Raw genomic sequence first — 10,095 nt, 5'->3', positions numbered from 1 at the left:
TGTGTGGGGAGCTTACGGCCGTAAACACTTATTTTACTGCCATAAACTCCTCAATTGGTCCCTATCATGTTCAAATTTCACTCCATTGCCTTGAAACCAAATCTAGCATCACCCCTAAAATGATATAAGGCCATTTAGCACTCTAGAACACCCCACCATGAGTTTACGGACGTAAACTCATCGGGAGTGGGTCAATAGGTCCGTGAACTCTCTTGGGAGTTTACTCTTGAAGAGTAAACTCCATATGCAAACCATATATGTCCATAGATGTCACCCGGGTCACTCCAAACACTTGAAATAAAGTGTTTTCGCGACTAAAAGTGTATATCCTCAACTAATTAGTGATTTAAAATCTAATTAGATACATTTATGTATCATTTAATATTACATAGGAACCTCGCACGTTTTCATGCCTCGATCCGACGTTTAGCATCCTAGTCGACACATTCCTCGTCCGGTGAGTTCATACCCCTACCCTTTTTCAATGTTTTTCACTGTTTTCAGGGGGAATACAAGCAAAGTGCAAGGAATACTTGTACTCAAAACTTGTTTTATATGTGTTGTGTTTCATATTACATATGCTTTTAACACTGACAATCATAACAGATAACCGTTTGAACTTGCAGATCACATTATCGTATTATTTGTGAAAAACGTTATAAATTGTTGTATGTTATATTTTCACAAATGGTTTTTCCACATTATAATAGTTAAAAACATAACATTTGAACTTTGAACATGAAACTTAGTATATTGTTTTGTCCTCGGTAACACTCCACAGAGATACGCGAGTGGAGGATCGTCTTTGTAAATAGAATGTAAACAGGATATTCCGCATTATTACTTGTAGATTTGTTATTCCTATAAATTGGAGACACGTCCTCGGAGAACACTCCACGGAGATACGCGAGTGGAGGACCGCCTCTGTAACTAGAATCTCTTAGATAGGGAGCGTGACTTGAGTGTATAGATCTATATGGGGCTGACTACCCGGCACCTGGCTGCTAGCTATAGCCGAACCAAAAGGTTCAAGGGTGACAAAAGTCATAAATGATATTGGCCTTCCTTTGCCATATCTAGTCTATAGTATGGTTATAGAACTCGCAATTTGGATAACAGAGATTTACTTTTTAGTAATAAGGAATATAGTAAATTAATAACCTTTGAAATTAGTTTACTATGTTGATAGTTTTATGTACGTGTTAAAACTAACATACACTTCACAAGGATAATCAGGTTTTCAGTATACATCTTTTACATTACATTTCGGATTGGTAATCAACTTTTAGGAAAATATAGGATTTTCCTGGGGTAATAACTATTCATAACCAGAATTGTGTAACATAACGGAAAACTAAACATTACTTTTAAGAAAATATGGGATTTTCTTGGATAACCACTTTTTCAGAAAACAAAAGGAATCTTGTTCATTTGCATAAATCAAACCGCTTATGAACTCACCAGCTTTATGTTGATTTTTAAACTGCTTGTATTCTCAGGTTCTCCTTAGACAGGTATTCCCGCGTTCTTTTGCAGAAGACGGAGCGTATGAAGTCACGTCTTTCTTTTGTTTAAACTTATGTATCTATGAAACTTGTATTACTTTACTTTTAAACAAATGTAATGAAATCTATGTAATGTAATGTTTTGTGTTTACTTCGCTTACTATGTACATTGGTTGCGATACTTCATGACGTCCTCCGCCCGGGAACGTTTCCGCCATCGGTTTCGAGGTGTGAGATCGTACAGTAGCCTCGAGTGGCATATGTGTTGTATGTGGTATTTTGGGGAACTCACTAAGCATTTATGCTTACAGTTGTTGTGTTATGTGTTTCAGGTACTAGCGAGGACCTTGGGAAGGCGCCAGCGTGACCCGTACACACAGAGAGGAGATTTGATTTGTGATCTTGGGATATGTTTGATTTGATAACTACTATGTAATACTTTTGAGGATGTTTTATAATTAAATTTGGTTGTTGAAAAATGAAAATTTTGTTTTGAAAATCTCGTCGTTACAAGTTGGTCTCAGAGCCTTGGATTGAGGGATTCAGATGCACCTTCGGGCGTATTTGAACTCAAACTGAGGATTTGAGAGATTTAAAAAAAACAAGTTTTTAAAAGAGTAAAAGGTTTAAAAAAAAGAAGAGCAGAGCAGTGTGTACGGTCAGCCAGCGCCCGAACGGTGAATCTCCAAAATACCCTTACATTATGTGTTATGAGATATGATATGTTATGTTATGCATGCTAGAGTAGGCTAGGTATTCATATTAGGACTAGAGTGGCCTGATCTGTGATGTCTTAGCTTAAGAGATTATTGTTGCTATGAGATGCCTTGAGAGTGAGTAGGTAGCAGTTAGGAGTTCATGAGAGGTCTATCGGAGGGTAGCCAATGCATAGCGAGAGTAGAGTACTTGCGATCCGGGATCCAAAGAGAAGGACTTGGGGTGAATGTTGATGTGGTGTGGTCAGTAGTATAGGGCCCGTACTACTGAAGACACTGGATCAGTGAGCAGTCCAAGTAAGAATCCTTTGGACATTGGAGGACGAGGAGGTTTGCTTTATCGAGTGCGAGTATGCTCGATCGAGTCTCTAATATTTTTATGTTGTATTTTTGAGACATCATGGTTGGGACACGACACACACCTGGGAGCAGTGGTGTCAACGACGAGGAGATCCGACGATTGATTCATGAGGAGGTGGCTGCTTCCATCCGGGCCGAGATTCCAGAGATGTTCGGGGACATCAAGACCACATTGATTGATACCTTTGACGAGCGGTATGCAACAGTGACTAAGGCTGCGGCTGCTGCAGTTGCTGCTGCCAGACCTCAGGGAGGTGACTCGTTGTTGTTTCGGGAGTTCAGTAACACGAAGCCACATGATTTCGATGGGACGCATGACCCTATTGCTGCGATGAGATGGATCTCTGACATCGAGGGATGTTTCTACACGTGTTATTGTCCACAGCACTTGAGGGTACGGTTCGCTCTGAACCAGCTCCGCTTGGGAGCAAAGGATTGGTGGAAGTTCGTGACGGCGAGCTTCACTCTGGCAGAGATTTCTGAGGTGACCTGGGGGTTCACCACCATGTTTTGAGATGAGTACGTTCCCCCTGTAGAAAGGGAACGACTGGCTCAAGAGTTTTTGACCCTCAAGCAGGGTACTGATTCAGTTACGGCGATTACGCGGAAGTTTCATGAGAGGGCGATGTTTTGCCCTAAGCAGGTGTCTACCGAGCAGGCTCGCATGAGCCGGTATCTGAGTGTTCTGAGGAGAGATATTCGGGAGTTCGTGGTGAACTCGACTTACCGGACATTTGCTGAGCTCCAGGCAAATGCCCGGAAGAGGGAGATTGAGTTGGAGACTCAGGTCAGGGAGGAGGCCGAGTCACAAAGGATGGATCGGCGGCCGGCTCAGTCTCATCCGGTAGCCAAGCAGGCCAGACCCGCTGATTCGAGATCTGGGAGCGCAAAGGGCCGCACTTATGGGAAGTGCGGCAAGAGTCACGAGGGGTTGTGCAGGGCAGGAGTATGCTACAAGTGCGGGAAGTAGGGGCATATTGCGAGGGATTCCCCCAAGGGATTCTCTGTTTGCTTCCATTGCAACCAGACCGGACATCGGAAGGCCGAGTGCCCTCAGCTACATCAGGGATCAGCGCAGGGATCTGCACCTACTGGTAGGGGTACCGAAGTTCGGCCGGTGAAGGCCGAGGCACCGAAGGCTCGTGGGAGAGCCTTCCAGTTGACAGCGGAGGAGGTCCGCGCAACACCCGACGTTGTGGCCGGTATGTATTATTCTCTCTATTTATTTGAGTCTGAGATATTATGCTTATTTTATGTTATGCGTAGGTACCTTTCTTGTGAATTATGTACCTGCCTTAGTGCTATTTGACTCGGGAGCGAGTCGATCTTTTGTGTCGTTAGCTTTTAGTCGTCATATGAGTATTTGTCGAGAGGCTTTGAGTCGACCTCTACGTGTTTCTATAGCTAACGAGCGAGCAGTGTATGCCACGGAGGTGATTCAAGGATGTAGATTTGAGATCTTCGGTGTAGGGTTCCCGATCGATCGAGTCCCGATTGCGATGGAGGACGTATGTGTCATAGTGGGCATGGATTGGTTGAGCCAATTTGGAGCTATTATAGACTGCGAGCGTCAGCTGGTGACGATTCGAGACCCTAGTGGGGGAGTACTTACGGTGTATGGTGAAGGTACCCGTCTTGAGTCAGCATTTTGTTCGGCTGATAGGGCGAGGCAGAGTTTACAGCAGGGCTGTAGGGGATTTGTAGCCTATGTGATGAACACACAAGTAGCCGCGGAGAGGCCAAGTTTGATTGATGAGATCTCGATTGTGTGGGAGTTCCCTGATGTTTTCCCAGAGGAGTTGTCGGGTGTGCCTCCCGAGAGGCAGGTGGAGTTTCGTATCGACTTGGTGCCAGGGGCGGCACCTATTGCCAAGGCACCTTATCGCCTTGCGCCGCCCGAGATGTAGGAGTTATCCTCGCAGCTTCAGGAGCTGCTGGGAAAGGGGTTTATCAGACCGAGTAGCTCACCTTGGGGAGCGTCGATCCTTTTTGTCAAAAAGAAGGATGGTTCACACCGGATGTGTATTGATTACCGGGAGTTGAACAAGTTGACGGTCAAGAACCGTTATCCGTTACCAAGGATCGACGATCTGTTCGATCAATTGCAGGGAGCGTCTTAGTTCTCCAATATAGACTTAAGGTCGGGATATCATCAGATGAGGGTTCGGGATGAAGATATCCAGAAGACAGCGTTCAAGACTCCTTACGGGCATTACGAGTTCGTGGTGATGCCTTTCGGGCTCACCAATGCACCAACGGCGTTCATGGATCTCATGAACAGGGTGTGCAGGTCGATGTTGGACCTTTCGGTGATCGTATTCATCGATGATATCTTGGTGTATTCAAGATCTAGAGAGCAGCATGAGGAGCATTTGAGGGAGATCCTCGGAGTTCTGAGATCGGAGAGGCTTTACGCCAAATTCTCCAAATGTGATTTTTTGTTATGGGAGGTCCAGTTCCTAGGGCACCTCGTTAACCAGAAGGGGATATTGGTCGATCCGGCAAAGATCGATGTGGTGATGAGTTAGGAGGTACTGAGGTCACCTACCGAGATCAGGAGTTTCCTTGGGTTGGGTGGTTATTATCGGAGATTTATCAGGGATTTCTCTAAGATCGCCGTGCCACTCACCAAGTTGACTCGGAAGGGTGTTGCTTTTTCATGGGGTCCGGAGCAGCAGACCTCATTTGAGACACTTCGCCAGAGATTGTGCGAAGCTCCGGTGCTCGCACTCCCGGAAGGGATCGAGGATTTTGTGGTGTACTGTGATGCATCTGATGGGTTTTAGCCATAAGAACATCCTATGTGCTCATACAAACCCTAAAGCATGGATCTAGGTTTCTCTATTGTACATGCAATTCATCCAAGACTTTAAACCCTAGATCTAGCATATAATTAATCATATTAACATGTGAAAGGGTTTTTAGATCTTACCTTGATTGTTACGTAGCAATAACAATCTCAAATCCTCATTGTAATGACTGTGGAAAGCTTAGAGTCACAATTGTCACTCCTCTAATGGCTCAAAAACACCAAGAGCAAGAGGATGAAGAATAAGGTGTCACACCCCAAAACCGATAACGGCGGAATACGTTTCGGGGTGGATGACGTAGTGAACAGTATCATCACAATTGCATAATAGTAGAAACAAGAAACATACAACCATAGTATTACATAGTGAATTTAATTACATGCGTGTTTTGTAATGTTTAACAATCACCCAAAAGTAAATCAAAAATAAGAGATGGGTCTTGTGTGCTCCACCATCTCCAAAAATGCCGCGTCTGTACCTGTCTATCTTTGACCTGAAGATACAAGTTATTTTGAAAACAATTATCAGCATAAAGCTGGTGAGTTCATAAGAGTATAGTGTGAGTTTTGTATACAAAGCATTAGTGCTAAAAATGTATCATTTATGTTCATAAGTAGTAGAAACTTTAGAAAATCCCATATTTTCCAGAAATACATTGTAAGTGACAATTGGTGAAAAATATACATTCTTTATTTCTTTGAAACAGATTATTGTAAAAACATTTTGGCGAATCTCCAAATAACAAGTGTGATGGAATAAGTTGAGCCTGTAATCAGTGATAGAGGTGCAAGCTTCCTTTAGTGATAGATACTTACTTACTTCGGGATGCAGTTTAGCATTTAGTGTGGTATTTTAGAGTAGTTGTAGCGTATTCCTTGTATATTACTAATAGTGAAGATAATAGAGGATCCCATGACCTCCCCAGTCATGCACAGTATAGTGAGTAGTGGCATCCCTGGGCCTGCACGGCGCGGACTGAGATTAACAGTCGGGATGTAATAGCGTCTGCCCCGTACAGATCTATACATGTAGAGTTGTCTCCTGCTGGAACACTCCGGGCGTAGTGAATAGCGAATAGAGTATCTCATAGCGGGTTAGTGTATTATTGTTTGTTTAGTGTTTTCTCTATGGTTATAGTGCAGTAATCTTTTAGTATTGATCATAGTGTATTCTCTTACTAGTGTATATTCTAGTAATAGTGAGTATTATAGTGTAGATAGTAATAACTTTAGCGAGTAGTAGCGGTAGCGACCCTAACCATACCTATTATGGTTATCTTAGTGGGGATGTTTCTTAGCACGTTAGTGACTTTAGCATTAAGTGAAAGTAGTAATATTCGTATCCCATACTGATATACAGATTTTACATAAGTAAGAAATCAACGACAGTCGGACGGATAACTACTACCCTAAGCCCACAATCAAACAAGAACAGGAAATAAGGCGAGATATCGGTCCTAAGTCCTCCAAGTCTTATTTATATAAATGTATCAGAATGGTTACATTTTATAAGCAAATTGATTAAATAAAAGTATTTTTCCAAAAGAACATTTAAATTCTGATTCACTGTTTAAAAATAGTTTGAAAAAGGCGAAACCCGTTTGTAAGGCATAAGGACAAATCACATGTGATTTGAACTAAAGGTAATGAATCACATGTGATTAATCCTTGTAACTCTGAAATCGTTCTGTAAAACTTTACATAAACATTCATAAGCAACTTGTATCTCCCCCCTAAAACATTTAAAACATCTGAAAGGTTCATTAAAGGGGTATGAACTCACCTGAAATCGCAGAAATCGGGTGAATCGGGTAAATCGGGTAATAGTGTTGATTGAGCGTTTGGTACCAAATAACCACTTGAGCACCTTTTAGGACCCTAATGTCATATGAAATATGTATTTTACAAGAAGTTAATCACCTTATGCTTTTCATTATAGTAATTGGACTTTCTAGTGTCGTTTTCGGGGTTTTAGGGCCTAGAAAGGGTTCCCGGGAGTGGTACAAGGCCATGGATGATTTACGGGAGGGTCCATGAGTTCACTCTCTTAGAGTTTATGGCCTAAAAGCCACCCATTGGGAGTTTACGGCCGTAAGCCCCCTAGGCTTGGCCGTAAACTCAAGTGGTGTCCCAAAGTGTATGTTTAAGGCCTTATATCACTTCCTTAATTTAGTGGTGGGTGTTTTGGACCAAAAGAGAAGGATTAACATCATAATTTGTGACATTTTTGGGGAGTTTATGGCCAAGGCTTGATCTTGGGCCGTAAACTCCTATAAATCCTTCAAAATGAATGTTTTACTTGTACAACATTGTCCCATATGTCTTAGAAAAATCCTAGAAGGTCCTATAGTGAGTTTGGAACAATTTGGCATACATTTTTGGGGAGTTTACGGCCCAAGAACATCCTTGGCCGTAAACTCTTCATTTGGTATCAAAATGAGGTGTTTAATGGTACAACACTCTTCCAAAGGCCTTAGGTAAATTCCTTTCATGCATTAGGGTAGTTTAGGGACTTGTTTGACACAAAAATTTGGGTGTTTACGGCCCAAGCTTAGCCTTGGCCGTAAACTCCTCTTTTTGTGTTCAAATGATGATGTTTAATGCACTTAAGCCTTCCTTGTTGTCATGTCTAAATTACCAAACACCCTAATTGATCTTTTGGGACTTTAAACATAGATTTATGAGGTGTTTGAGGTGTTTACGGCCTAAGCACAAGCTTGGGCCGTAAACTCCTTTTTACATGTCAAATCCTTGTGTTTTAGTGTCCAAACCCTTCTAGATATATGCCTTAATTAGTATACTAGCTTAAAAGAAGGAAAAACTTGGTCTTTGGCATGGATTTGGGGGTTTACGGCCTAAGGAGCTTCTTAGGCCGTAAACTCCTTTATGGTCCTTGGTTTCCATGATTTTTGGCCCCTAAATTCAATGAATCATGACTAGATTAAGATAGAGGATGAGTACTTACGTTTGGAGGTCGGAAATTAGCGGAATCGGGGCCGATTTCGAGTCTAGAGAGAGAAAGTAGAGAGAGAGAGTGGGTGTGTAGTAAATGAGTGTTCAAATGTTGTGCACACCCATTGCATATGTCTCGGGAATCGCACCCGATACACGGCTACCCGATGTTTAAAGTTAACTGGGTTAAAACTTTTTACCCGGGTGAAGTGGTTGAAAAGGTAATACAACTCTATTATGTTAAACGGGGTTAACACATACGAGTTATATTTCTCATGATAAAATTAAGCCATGCATAAATTTAGATATTTGGATATTGACAATTCCAAATATTACATAAAATAACGTATAATGACACGTTCCATTAGTGAAAATGGGATTTGTAACGGAATTAGATTTGGGGTTGTCACATAAGGAGAGAGGAGGCTACCCAAAACGTGTGGAAACCCTAGAGAACAAGTTCACCACGTTTTTGAGTCTCAAGGTTCCTTTAAATAGTGAGGCTATTAGGGTTATCTAACAAGGAAACCCTAATTTGGATGCTTAGGCCCTAAGCAACCCATGGACTCCTTCCTTAGAGGCCTAGGACGATTTCTAATAGGTTTCCCGATAGAATTCGTCCACCCCTCTAATATGGAGTTCATTAGCCCAATATTCAACTTATCATACAATTGACAGTTCTAGTCCCTTAAGTTTAATTAATGTCTTTTAGCCACAAAATTAATTCCTAATTAATTATTGACTAATATTAATTAAACAATATGATTTCTCCTTTAATATATTATTCTCATAATATATTAATAAATCATAATTAATCCTTTCTCTCCACAATTCATCCTATCAAGTTGCTTTGGTGAAGGCAACCCAAAAGGACCATGCACCATCGGATCAAGTACATACCAAAATAGTTATGGACTTAGACACTTATCCAACAGTCTCCCACTTGGATAAGTCTAGTAACTATTCTGCATATGACTTCAGATCCTGATCTGCAATCGTAGCTTTCCAAATCCGCTGTCAACTCTGATCTTATAAAATACGCGTGTCCTTTAGATAAGGGATCATATATTCCTCCATTCTAGATATCGTATAGATATAAGACATGAATTCTAATCATTCTCTCTATACTATTTCCTGACTTCCGATTTATGATGACTGACAACAGACTACAATTGATCACATCAAATTAGTCCCGACTCGGCCAAGCGCTTAGGTGCGATCACTAAATCATCGAGGGGCCCAAAGATATCGCTTTTATCCTATTTTGGATAAAAGGAACAGATAAACTTTGACTCAATGCTCGCTTGCACTCACTTACCGAATTACACACAACAATTTGTTTTATAACACCAAGTTACTTGTGCGTTTACATATTATCAATGTACAACCGACTCGCAAGATACAACTCACAATTCTCGGTTTCAAGAATATAAGATGTTATCGTCTCACCAATCACTCGTGATAAAATCCATGAAGTGATCCAAGTGAGCGTGGGTTTAATCCAATGCTCAAATCATATTCATAAGCACTCATGAACGTTGCAGCAAACAATTGCTTATGTTTAATACACTTTAGACAATCCACACACCAATTCACGACAGTCTTCATTCATACCTACTTCCAACATATGAACGACTGTTGTCCGTTTGAATAATTTGACTGTTCTGAACCAATTAAATTATTCAGGAAGTCAAAACATGCAAAGTGAAACACAAGAATAATACTAATCCCATATATCCCCAAACTTTTGAGT

The sequence above is a fragment of the Lactuca sativa genome, chromosome 5 (genome assembly GCF_002870075.4).
Source record: "Lactuca sativa cultivar Salinas chromosome 5, Lsat_Salinas_v11, whole genome shotgun sequence".
In the NCBI taxonomy this organism is placed as follows: Eukaryota; Viridiplantae; Streptophyta; class Magnoliopsida; order Asterales; family Asteraceae; genus Lactuca; species Lactuca sativa.
This window is presented reverse-complemented; position numbering follows the sequence as displayed.